Source organism: Diadema antillarum, unplaced genomic scaffold (genome assembly GCF_040938485.1).
Source record: "Diadema antillarum isolate AM-2024a unplaced genomic scaffold, OU_Dant_1.0 seq00001688_RagTag, whole genome shotgun sequence".
NCBI classification, from domain to species: Eukaryota; Metazoa; Echinodermata; class Echinoidea; order Diadematoida; family Diadematidae; genus Diadema; species Diadema antillarum.
This window is the reverse complement of record NW_027272383.1, coordinates 192,126-204,856: the sequence shown is the minus strand read 5'-3', so window position 1 is coordinate 204,856 and position 12,731 is coordinate 192,126.

Here is a 12,731-nt window from a genome sequence, read left to right as displayed (position 1 = left end):
TGTACAGTCTTTTCATTTCACTATGTTCTATTTACGTTATTCTCTGTTATTAAAAGAAGTGAAACATACGTTTTGTCGAAAAATGAAATAAACTTTGAATTGAATTGAATTGAAATTGAAAAGTGGGACTTGAAAATAATGCGCATTGAAGATGGTATATCCTGACATGAATGCTCATCGTTGATAAATGTCCACAGGGTATTCCGTGGCGCTGGGAAACTTCAAAGGGGATTCGGAGTTGGAATATGCTATATCGCAACCTCGATACAACTACGGATACGGCAGGGTATGAAATGATCGTTGTGACTAAACACGAAAAGAAACCCTCGTCACCGCTACATCGTTGCGTCCTTATATAGAACAACTGATACGAAGGATATAAATCCCCACTGCTTTGTCTTTTTAAAGGAGATCTCCTGATGATTTTCAGATTTTTACATTTGTACAACTATAAATTAGTTATACTGAGGACCACGTTTCAGAATTCATGATAATTGAGATGAAGAATAAGAATATTTGCGATATTTATAACAACTTACGATGAACGAGGATGATGACACGGCAGGGTCACCATAAGAATGCATGAGTTTGGGCTCAAGGAAGCAGAACAAAAGAAAAAGACATGCGTAGTTTATATACACAGATGAACTCGCAAGCAAGCGGTATTGTAATGGAATTACAGCGCTACATTTCTGAAATATGTGAGCCTCCTATGTCATCATCCTATCTGTGCAATTTGTTCAAAAATGTTTTAAAGTATTGTTTCTCTACCCAAGAACCACAATAAGTTCCACAAATCTATACATGGAGCTGTTGATTTATGTACTACATGATGTGAAATTATGAAAATCGTATGGAATGCCCCTGTAAAGGAACATAATTTGACAAATGTTAGAAAATTTGAATACAAGAGAATTGGAGAGATGCGAGGCTATTGACATCATTGCATCACCGTATTTGGATGTGAAACTGCAACCATAGGATTCAATCCGGGATATCAGTGACAGTGTAAATTCAAGCACTTCCTTAGTTCATATCCAATTTAAGTGCCACTTGTGCTAATGTGTTGTCTGATTGCTTTCACTGGATACGATTTCCAATTTGTAATTGAACAGTGTTGAATATAGAGTTGATTTTCACGCGTTGGATGTATAGTGACCAGTACAGTTTGTGAAGTGTTTAAGATTCATCTGTTGGTGATGATGATACGACAGAAAGATGTTGTTCGTTGTTCCGAAAGTTCATTATTCCCAAATGCACAAATTCCGTAGACTTATCCGTTTGTTAATCCGAAAATTCTAGGGTTCATTTAAAACGAACATTATAACGCTATTTCCAAGGTTCGATATTCCTACGGTTAGTTTATCCGAAAATGAAATACGATTTGTTATTCCGAAGGGTCGTTAATTCAAAAATAAAACTTAGGTTCGTTATTTCGAAGGTTTGATAGCCCAAAAACGAAAGAAAAAAAAGTGCATAATAGACCCTCGGACTGACGAATTGTAATCCAACAGATGGTTTCGTTCTCTCGTTTCTTCCGGCAACTATGATCCGTGTTAGATATCCATGGCATGTTACAGTTATGGTAGTGAAAGGGTTAATCGGCGGTCATAGGGCATTACATCCACTGTCTGACGTGAATCGACGCGTGATTCTTTGTGGCCTTATGAAAGACCAAACTTATTTTTCGTTCGTTCGTTCGTTTGTTCGTGTTCATTCTGCTTTTCAAATCAAATCAAAATGAATTACATGCATGGGTATGCCAGACTTAAAGCATAACATAATGACAAAGGAGCCATACAAAAGTGTAGTTTATTCTTCATGCATAGCAAGATCATTGTAAAATATTTATGGTTTCATATTGATACAGAATTAAGAATGTGATATGAACGTGATATGGTACATTTCAAAGCTGTTTTTTTTTTCATTATGATAGTACAACCAGTCAGACCATACGATTGAATAAAAAAAGATTATACCATTGCCTCAGCGTATGCCAATTATAAAGGTGACAACGATAACATATCTTCATTTCCGCATATAACTATTAGACAGCCTTTATACATTTTTTCGTTAGTCAACTCAGATAAGCTTGTAGCTTATTAATTATACGACAACCACCTGCAGCACAATGTTCCTCTATACCCATGTTTCTTTTACCAGGTTCTCTTGTATGATGAAAATGGCGATTATTATCGCCAGCTCTCTTCATCAACTCTCGCCACGTATTTCGGCCACGCCCTGGCAGTTTCCGACCTTAACAACGACGGGTGAGAGAAAAGTTCGGTCTGTTTCCCTTTCAAGTTTTACACCCCATTCATATACCGGTCCGGAAGCGAAACTAACTCTCAGGACAAAAAAAAAAATGAATAAAAAAATACCCGACCTAAAGTTAGTCCGATCTCGGGAGGTAGTCCGCTTTAGGTACGAGCCATAACGTCAGTGTAAATGGTATCTCGATTTTTAGCTCGGGTCGAATACCCCCATTCCACAGAGATTTTCTCTCATCGGTCACTCATCGGAAGCAAAGTTTATCGCTTCCGGCCACCCACCGAAGTGTATTGGATCACAGTCCGACAATCAGGTCAATGTCAGGCACGTGGGATGGTGATCCGATGTCCAATGTCCAATGAAGATCACGCGCCACACGTCTGACACTCTCCTGGGGGGTGTTTCATCAACGTTTGTCGGCGCTGACAACTTGAATCACCATAGTAGCAGTCAGCGACCAGAGCATCTCAGCCAATCAAAACCAAGGATTTTGCTGAAATTGGTCAGCGCCGACAGTTTGTAGGCGCTGACAAGCGTTGATGAAACACCCCCCAGGTAGTCGATAACCAAGTCGGATTCATCAGACTGCGATCCGATGCACTTCATTGGGTGGCCGGAAGCAACAAACTTTGCTTCCGATGAGCGAGCGATGAGGAAAAAAAACATTCTGTGGAATGGGGGTATATTGCTCGTGGGAAGCAAAACTGGGAGGGGGTGGGGTGGGGATAAGTTTAAGGGATAGTACAGTTTTGATGGAGATGAGAATTGGGCTTTTAACTTTTTGCGAGACACCAAGAAAACACTTATGAGACAGTACAGAAAATACAATTTTAAGATGAATTCAAAGTTTATTTGATGAAAATCGGGTTTGGAATGACTGAAACATCCAAAAACAAAGTAAAACAAAGCGATCGTAATAAAGTGTGGGTCCCACACTTTATTAGAATCGCTCTTTTGTGGATATCTAAGCCATTTCAAAACCAATTTTCATCAAATAAATGTTGAATTCCTCATAGAATTACATGCTCTTTCATATTTCATAAGAGGTTTCTCATCATCTCACAAAAATAATCTAGAAACCTGAAATTAGGTCTCAACCGAAACTATACAATCCCTTTACAATGACAGGTACGCAGGTCTCGCGGGCAACAGAGGTGATCAATAATGTGTACTAAAAACTGATTACGCTTTAGTAGTTACATGGACTGATAACGAGTTTCAGCAGTCATATTTAGTCTACAGGTGTTTTACCTTTATTTGGAGCTAAAGGGACTGTACAGTATTGGTTGAGGTGAGGATTCAGGTTTATAAAATTCCTAAGTGAGATAATGAGAAACCTAACGATGAAAGAGCATGTAATTTTAAGAAGGATTCAGCGTTTATTTGATGAAAATTGGTTTTAAAATGGCTGAGACGTCCAAACAAGTGATATTAATAAAAGGCGACAGGCCACGCCTTTTCATAGGATCTCTTTGTTTCACCTTGTTTCTGGATATCTCAGCCATTTCGGAACCGATTTTCATCAAATAAACTATTGATACCCCTTAAAATTGCATGCTCTTTGACATGCATAGAGTGGTTTCTCAATGACTCGCAAAATGTTAAAAGCCAAATCCTCACCTCAAACACAACTTTACAGCCCCTTTTAAGGACGTTCATCAGTTAAAGTGAAATCCATGTCATTTTCTTCAAACTTTCCATACCGTAACTTTGACCCATCCGAAGCCCAAATATGTAAATAAAACTATAGGTTCATGTGCTTGTTTTTCTTCAACGGGACTTTGAAGAATATGACTAATGTGCCGTCCTGTACAAAAATAATAGCGTTACAGGATCAAGACCATGATTGGCAACAAAATCTGCAATGACAAACTTAAATCCCCGTAATTCCTTCAAAATCCACGTTATTTTCTCCAAATTTGCAAGAATTGCAGAAAAGGGTACCCAAAACGAGGAAAAGGTTTTAAAGTTAGGGTTCACACTCTCATTCTTGAGTGAGCAGTGCCCTCACGCGGCAGAAAACACCGAAATATCTCAAATCCTTCTCATCGACGTTTTCTGTTAGGGGTGAGCAAGAGGACAATGTTCATAAAACTTATGCTGTACATTCAAAACCCATGTCATTTTCACAAAACTTGACCAAATTGTATAGAAGAAGGCTTACTAATTCAAGAAAAATAATAAAAAGTGGGGGTTCATGTGCTCGATTTTGTGCTAGCAGCGCCCCCATGCGACATAGGTATCATCGTAAGTTCCCAAAATCTGATAAGGAACCATACAGGGATGCCCTGACAAGATGGGTTCATAAGACTTATGCTGTTCATTCAAAACCCATGTCATTTTCACCTAACTTGACCAAAATGTAGAGGAAGGCTTACAAATTCCAGAAAAATAATTAAAAGTGGGGGTTCATGTGCTCGTTTTTGTGCTAGCAGCGCACCCATGCGACATTATATCATCGTAAGTCCCCAAAATCTGGTCAGGAACCTATGCAGGGATGCCCTGACAAGATGGGTTCATAAGACTTATGCTGTTCATTCAAAACCCATGTCATTTTCACTAAACTTGACCAAAATGTAGAGGAAGGCTTACAAATTCCAGAAAAATAATTAAAAGTGGGGGTTCATGTGCTCGTTTTTGTGCTAGTAGCGCACCCATGCGGCATATATCATCGTAAGTCCCCAAAATCTGCATGGTCAAGAACCTATGCAGGGATACCCTGACAAGGTGGGTTCATAAAACTTATGCTGTTCATTCAAAACCCATGTCATTTTCACGAAACTTGGCCAAATTATAGAAGAAGGCTTACTAATTCCAGAAAAATGATAAAAGTGGGGGTTAATGTCCTAGTTTTTGTGCTGGCAGCATCCCCAGATGATAGAAATCACCCTAGGACCCCAAAATCTCGTTATAAACATCTCGTGGGTGCCCTGATTAGGTGGGGTTCATGAATGTCATGCTGTATGCATTCAAAACCCATGTCATTTTTACGAAACTTTATCAAATTGTAGAAGAAGGGTTATTTAATGCAGAACAATTGTAAAAATGGGGGGTTCGTGTGCTCCTTTTAGTGCCATGCAGAGCCTCCTTGCGACAGAAATCATCGTAAGACCCCCAAATCTGGTCAGGAACCAATGCAGGGATATACCCTGCTATATAGGATGCATGAATCTCATGCGGTTCACTCGAAACTAAACAAACAAACAAACAAACAAAAAACGTGTCACTATTGCAGTGATATGGGGAAAAATATTAAGAAAGAAAGGTCCATGTGCGTTTTTGTTATTATTTCCCTTACACAGTCATAATGATATTATGTGGATGCAAGCGTGGAAAACTCCATATTGACATGCACGCTTGTTTGTTTGTTTTACCCACTTGCTGTAACCATGTGCACAAAGTGATAATGGAGGAAGAAAAATAAATATAAGGAAACGGGAGTTTTGGCATTAGTCTCACGGTCCTCCAAAGGAAAAACAAATCTTAATACAATGACGTTGATTGTAGATTGCATGTGTTGGTTGTTGCAGTGGTTGGTAAAGTGCGTGTTGTAAGCTATGGAGATGTACCTTGCCCCCCCCCCCCCCCCCCCCCCCCCCCCCCCGGAAAAAAAAAATTCTCTGATTCTCCTTTTGTTACACCAGATTTGGTAATAAAAAAAAATAATATATGAATGGTGAAAGTGATGAATACTTGTTTGATAACACTTTCGTGACCTTATATTTTGAAACCAAAGATAAAAACAAAATAGGGCCTATTTTGTATTATTAGTAATGACAAGTTTAGATCTAATTTAGATTTTAACAGAGATACTCAGACTGTTTTAGTTGTTAGACCTAAAGATGAAATGTGTGTCATATGCTTGTTTTGTTGTTGTTGTTGTCGTTGTTTTTTTTTAACACCTAGTCCAGTAGACTAGTGAGTAGACCCCGACTAGGGCCTATAGGCCCTTGGTACCTCAGCACTCGACCTTACCATGTTGATGACCAGATAATGAACTTCATGTCACAAAACAGTTCTATGGATTGAAAATAGAAACAGCTCTGTTCCACTTCCAAGCTTCGCGATTCCGTCGATCAGTGTTGTGCTACTCTCTAATTTTGTATTCACTCTTTTTAGAGTGAAAATTTTCACTCGATTTTTTTTAGAGAGTACAATGACCATGTATATGCGGCTCGGACCGCTGAACTTTGCGTATATACAGATTGTAACGTGTACAGTCGGCACGCGAGCCGAGTGAGGCCACCCAGCGCGGCCGCCCGGCGCGGCCGCGGTGAGGAGCTGTCGGGTATCCGTACGTACACGTACCACACTCTAGCTCTCGATCTACTAGCAGCTGCTCAGCTCAGCTAGCTCAGCTCATCACTCGTGCGTGCGCTTCTACGCTCTTTATTACGTCACTGACACCTGCGCATCTAGGATGCGCACAAACTCAACTGAGGAACGTCCTTAAAGGGGAATACTAAAGAAATAGAATTATATATGAAGTGAAAGAGTGGGACACATAGAACAATTTGTCGTTTACATCGTTTAAAATGGCCTTTTTGAAGTGGAGTTAGAGGATTTTGAAAATTTACACCTGTCACCCCCTGAAAACTAGGTCACAGCGTAAATTTCGAGGCTTTGCCGATGACGTCATGGGATGAAAGGAATCGAGCGCCGTAGGCCCCCGCGCGCATAATGCATGCATTGTATCATACAAGTTGTTGTAGATAGTATTTGCATACAAAGTTTAAAAGTTTGTTTTTCGATAATGCACGACATCAGTGATGATCAGGATGATTTCTTGGTGGAATTTGAATGTGGGAGCGATGATGAACTGAGTGATACAGTACACACTAGTGATGATAACGATGATGAAACTAGTGATGATGACCCTGGTGAAGTTGGAGAGATAGATGTTGCTGACGAGCCGCACGGCGGGGCGCAGGAGGTAGACGCTACGGGCGAGCTAGTGGGGAAGGCCCAGGGCGGTCCGTTTGAAGCGCGGTCCGGTCCGGACTTAGTGGAGATTGACAGTACGAGCCCTTGCCACACGGCAGGCCAGGGGACAATGTTGGTGACGCAGGACCAATACCAGGTAGACTTCAAAATTTAGATGAGTAAGAGTTTTTTTTTTTTTTTTTATTCTGAACTGAAAATGAACCGAGCTTAGTGCTGACTTGATCTCTTACTTCAGAGCAGCAGTAGGCCTAGCTAACTGAACACAGCCCAGTCGCTGTAAGTAGCGCAGCGTCTGGTCGGGCTACGTATTATCAATCACATCACACTCACTCCTATACAGCCCAGTCGCTGTGTACGTAGGTACGTCGCGACAGGTATTCGCACAGCGTACTTACAACGTCTGGTCGGGCTAACTCACTCCGTACTCCCGTTCACAGCTCATCAGCATTCTACCTAGCAAGAGCCAGGTACTGCACGATCCATCCATTACTTCACCGAGTCCATCAAAGTTTTATCACTATCGATGAAAATCGCAGTGCTCTGTATCGTTTATTTTATCACCAGATAGGCCGGCCGGCCTAGTCAAGACTTCGACTTAGCCAATGCCCGCGCATTGATTGCGTGGTATCTAGCATTAGCGATCCACGTACGCCGAATGTTTCGCGAGTTTTTTTTAATTATTATTATTATTTTCGCCAATTTCGCGAACCTGGTGCTTTTTGCGAATTTAAAAACACGAGAAAATATTAACTCTCTTTCCGTATATATTTCCTTCTTCCGTGGTGTACTCCACAACCACGAATTTAAGCACTCGCGAAATTATTGGCAAGTCCCGATTCGCGAAAAAATAGACGCGCTAAATACATGTACAATATGTATATGGCGTACACAGCTGTAGTACTACCGTATACCGAGGAACCGAGGAACTGCCGATATAATACATTGTACGTATCAAAGAGGTACGAAGCTCAGGCTTCTCCGCTCTTTGATACACGGAGGCTACTGCACTGCGACATACGCGGCCGGTGATGGGCGCATGCATGTGACTGATCGACTACGAAGCACCATCGTACAGGCACTAGGCCTGACAGTTTCTGTATTCGTGGCCTAAATAACACGTAACAGACTCTATTTAAACGAGGAAATGTGTGATTTCACAAGAGACTTGAAGTAGAAAACAATTTTATTTCATTTTTTGTGACATTCTGATAAAAAATGTCTTGGGATTTCGGGGTATGAGCCTCGACATCACGCTCTCATCGAGAGCATACATATGGAAGCTTAGGCTGTTGTGTGATACTTCCGGGTTTGCCTTTCATCCCATGACGTCATGGACACGCCCCCAAAATAACCACGGATCTTCCGATTGAGCATGATTCAGGATACAATTTTTCTAAGCAGCCGTTCTCCAAAACGCAATTTTCTAAATGGGTGAATTAAAGGCCGCTGTGTTTAACATGCTCTATGCTTGAAATGGGGGAATAATCCAACAAAATATGCGTTTCCTTTAGTATTCTGCTTTAAGCAATTTGAAAATCCCTCATTTTTTTATGTTAGGAAGTTTTATAAAGCGCATATTGAGTCTTGTGGGTCATGAATGCGCTATATGGAAGTATAAATAATTGTTATTCTTATCCATCTATATATCTTTCAAAAGAATAAAGAAGAAAACCAACATCATCATTGCTGAATATGACATAAATTCTTCATAATCTCGAGGTAGAGTTAGTTTGAGGTTTTTGCGACAGCATTGTCAACATTACAACAAAAACACACAACACGAGCAATCACTACATATTTTCATCGAAGAAATGCGTCAAAGAGAATGTATGAGAGAAAAAGTGACACAATGGGAGCACTGTAGTATAGTGGATAGACTTTGACACGGAGGTCACGAGTTCGAGGCCTGTTGAGAGCTTTCGTCTCTTGACATGATGTTTTTACTCACGATGTCAATCCCTACCCAGGTGTAAAGATGGATACCTTGCTATATAATTATGTTGGGGTAATAGTGGCAGGGCCCTTTGGAAGAATAGTGCTAACACTGATAACTACCCTTGATAAATAAGAGTATAATTATTACTATTATTATTGTTATTATTATTATTATTATTAATATTATTATTATTATCATCATCACTATTATTATCATTATCAATGTTATCATCACCATCATCATCATTAGTAGTAGTATTGTTGTTGCTGATGTTGTTAATATAACTCTTACCATTATGTTTCGATATAGGTATACCACCGCTCTTCATGAGCGATTTGAAATCCTAATTAACGACAATCTCTTCCCCGGTACAGCTTCGAAGATTTAATCATCAGCGAACCGCTTTACACCGATGCCGACAGAAACATCGCCGCTGGGTGGGAGGTTGGCAAGGTTTCGATCTATTACAACGACAAGCAAGTACGTGGAGCTTTGTCTTTGTGTTTTGTGCTTCGACCAGAAGCTCTTAAAGGGGCATTCCAGACGATTTTCATAATTTCACATCGTGTAGTACATAAATAAACATCTCCATAAATAGATTTGTGGAATTTATTGTAGTCCTAGAGCAGAGAAACCGATACTCTGAAAATCTTAAACAAATTACACTGAACAGTGTTGATTATAGGAGCCTCACATATTTCAGAAATCTAGCAGTGTAATTCCATTACAATACCGCTTGCTTAACATGTTCACCTGTCTGAAATCCATGCATGCCTTCTTTTGTTTTGCTTCCTTAAGCCCCAACTCGTGCATTCTTATCGTGAGGCTGCCATGTCATCATCCTTGTTCATTGCAATTTGTTTTAAATTTTGAAAACATTCTTATTCCTTACCCCAATCACTGTAACTTCTGAAACTCTGTACTCGGTATAACTAACTTATAGTTGTTCAAATGTAAAAGTCTGAAAATCATCCGGAGGTCTCCTTTAAGGAGACGTTTTGTTACTTAAGAGTTGTCTGTCCGTCCATTCGCCTTTCACATAAGATTATCATTGTTGCTCGTGGGCCATGTATGACTCCTAGGCGTCGGGCTAGTGAAATAACCTCAAATACAAATATTTGCAAATTTCCTGCTGCTTTCCCACTTCGTTTCCCTAATGAACTGGCGTCCAGTTGGTATCGAAGAGACATTGAAGTTGAAATCAAGAAGACATCAAGAGTAGAGCACATGCGCTTCCTGTTCGAGAGAAAGCAAAAATAAACGTAATGTACTTTAAACAACAATCCGTTTTCATGATGGAACCGCAAAGGAAACGTCTGTATTTCAAAAATTAAAGAGCAGAACAGATCAACTTGTGATGAGAGTTTTGTGGTGTGATGAAGGAATAAGTATTTCACCTTTTCCAAAATGACTTTGCCATTTTTACAGTATCAACCCACCACATTTTATTTCATTTCATGTCAATTTATTTTAATAGTTCACACATATATCACAATAAAGTATATAAATAAGAAAATTGCACAAAGCAAAAATTAGATGAAACTTCACCGGAATGTACAAAAGTTTGTCTTGGTACAAACACAAGGTCTGTATACATGCGAGTTGAACTGTGGTCATGATGTGAGAAAATATGATGAGGCTTGCGTAAAAGCAAGCTTGTACAGCCGCAGGTCCCGTGATAAATCAGATTAGAGGAAGTTTAAAATACAGATATAATTTTTTTTTACCATACTATATAACTGGGGGAACCAATTTAAAAAAAATCCGATCAAATAAGTGTTACTAAATAAGATACAGAATTAAGGCCACATGTTGCAACAATATTATATAAGAACATTGGGAGAACAACGACTGGGATTTCATCGTGTCATATTATGTATCATTTAATTGCGATTTGTTGAAATTTGAACAAAATATCGGACTATGCGATCTCCTGTTATTCTGCAGGGTGGATTTTCGGAGAACTACGGCATTGCGATCGGGACCCAAGAGGGTTGCCGCTTTGGCTACTCGCTAGCAGCGCTCGGAGACATTAACCAAGACGGCTTCAGTGGTAATTATTACCAACCTTCAGTGATCAAAGGACATTTTCTAATAAACTGAGTGAAACTAATTAAACAGACCATTTATTTATTTGTATTTTCATACTGAACACTGAGCAAGCCAGTCAAAGTAGGCTGCACGTACACATCATCGTATACTCTAGGCCACATGCATGTTGTTATGTGGTATATTCATTTTCATCGTGTGCAGTGAGCACATGGATTCCAAGAACACAGTGCCATTACCGATATTATATATCGTGGTGACTGCCAGTTAAAATCCTCATTTATCGTACACATTGGTATATGTGGATTTCACATTATCAATAGCAATATTCTGCATTACCACATGTTGTTTTAGCTGTGCTTTGTCTTTTTATGTTTGTTACTTCACCGTTGTTCAGATTTAGCCGTAGGGGCGCCCTTCTGTGGCGACGGTCAGGACGGAAAAGTGTTCATCTACCATGGATCGGGTGTTGATATTCCAATCGACCTTACACCAAACCAAGTGAGCAAAACAGTTCCTTTATTTCATCCTCTCCTCAAGGGAAAATAGTACATGAGACGAAAATCTTCAATGAATTTGAACACTGTAATGATATACACAAACAGTCAAACCAAACTTGAACAGGAGTATAATACTATAATTGGCACGATTGGAAATCGCTGAGGAGTTGTGGCTGACTAGGTATGAGACTACGCGGGCTTTCGAACTTGAGGTCGCGTGATCGAGTCCCCTGGACGCAGTGGTGGCTTTCAAGACATTGTCAAGACATTATCCATATTGCCTAATCCATTAAATATTTGATCCCGTGGTTGTTTGCAAGCTTGCTTTCATATGAGCTTTCTTTAGGGAAAAAAAAAAACCCGTAGGCCGTATACTATATGATATATAAGAGAAGCATTGATTGATTGAGCATCGTGAGGATGATCATGGTAGAGGGATACGCGGGGGATACGGCAGTCTAAAAGAAAATGCCGTGCAATGGGGGTAACAACTTCTCCTTACACAACCTTGCAACATCAAGAAGAAAGGGTAGTAATTTAAAGACTTGTTTTACAAAGAAATCTATTAACAATTTCGAGCAAATTCAATTCAAATTCAAATTCAAATTTATTCCGTTTCTCGACAGTAAAGAAATAACATAACATACATCACTCTTTCTTCAGTGATAAGAATCGTACAAAAAAACAAAACCAAGTGAGTTTAACAGAGTAAAACAGTACTTGTATACTTGCTGTAAAGATAAATTACAATGCCTGAAGTGAATTAAAGTAAAGTGGAATATCAACGTACACAAGGCGAAAAACGGAGGGACCCACTGAAAAGACGAAGCTTGTAGAGTGTGGGCCCCTCAGGAGAGAAAGAATCAGTGAAAATATTGGTAACAATTATCGGCATCAGGACAGCAACGAAAATGTCTGAAGCAACTACAGCGAAAATAGTTGTAACAGCAGAAAAAGAAAAACATAGAGAGGAAAAATGTTTAAAAACATTGACAAAATAGAAATAGAAATGGAAGCCCATAAAGAGTCAG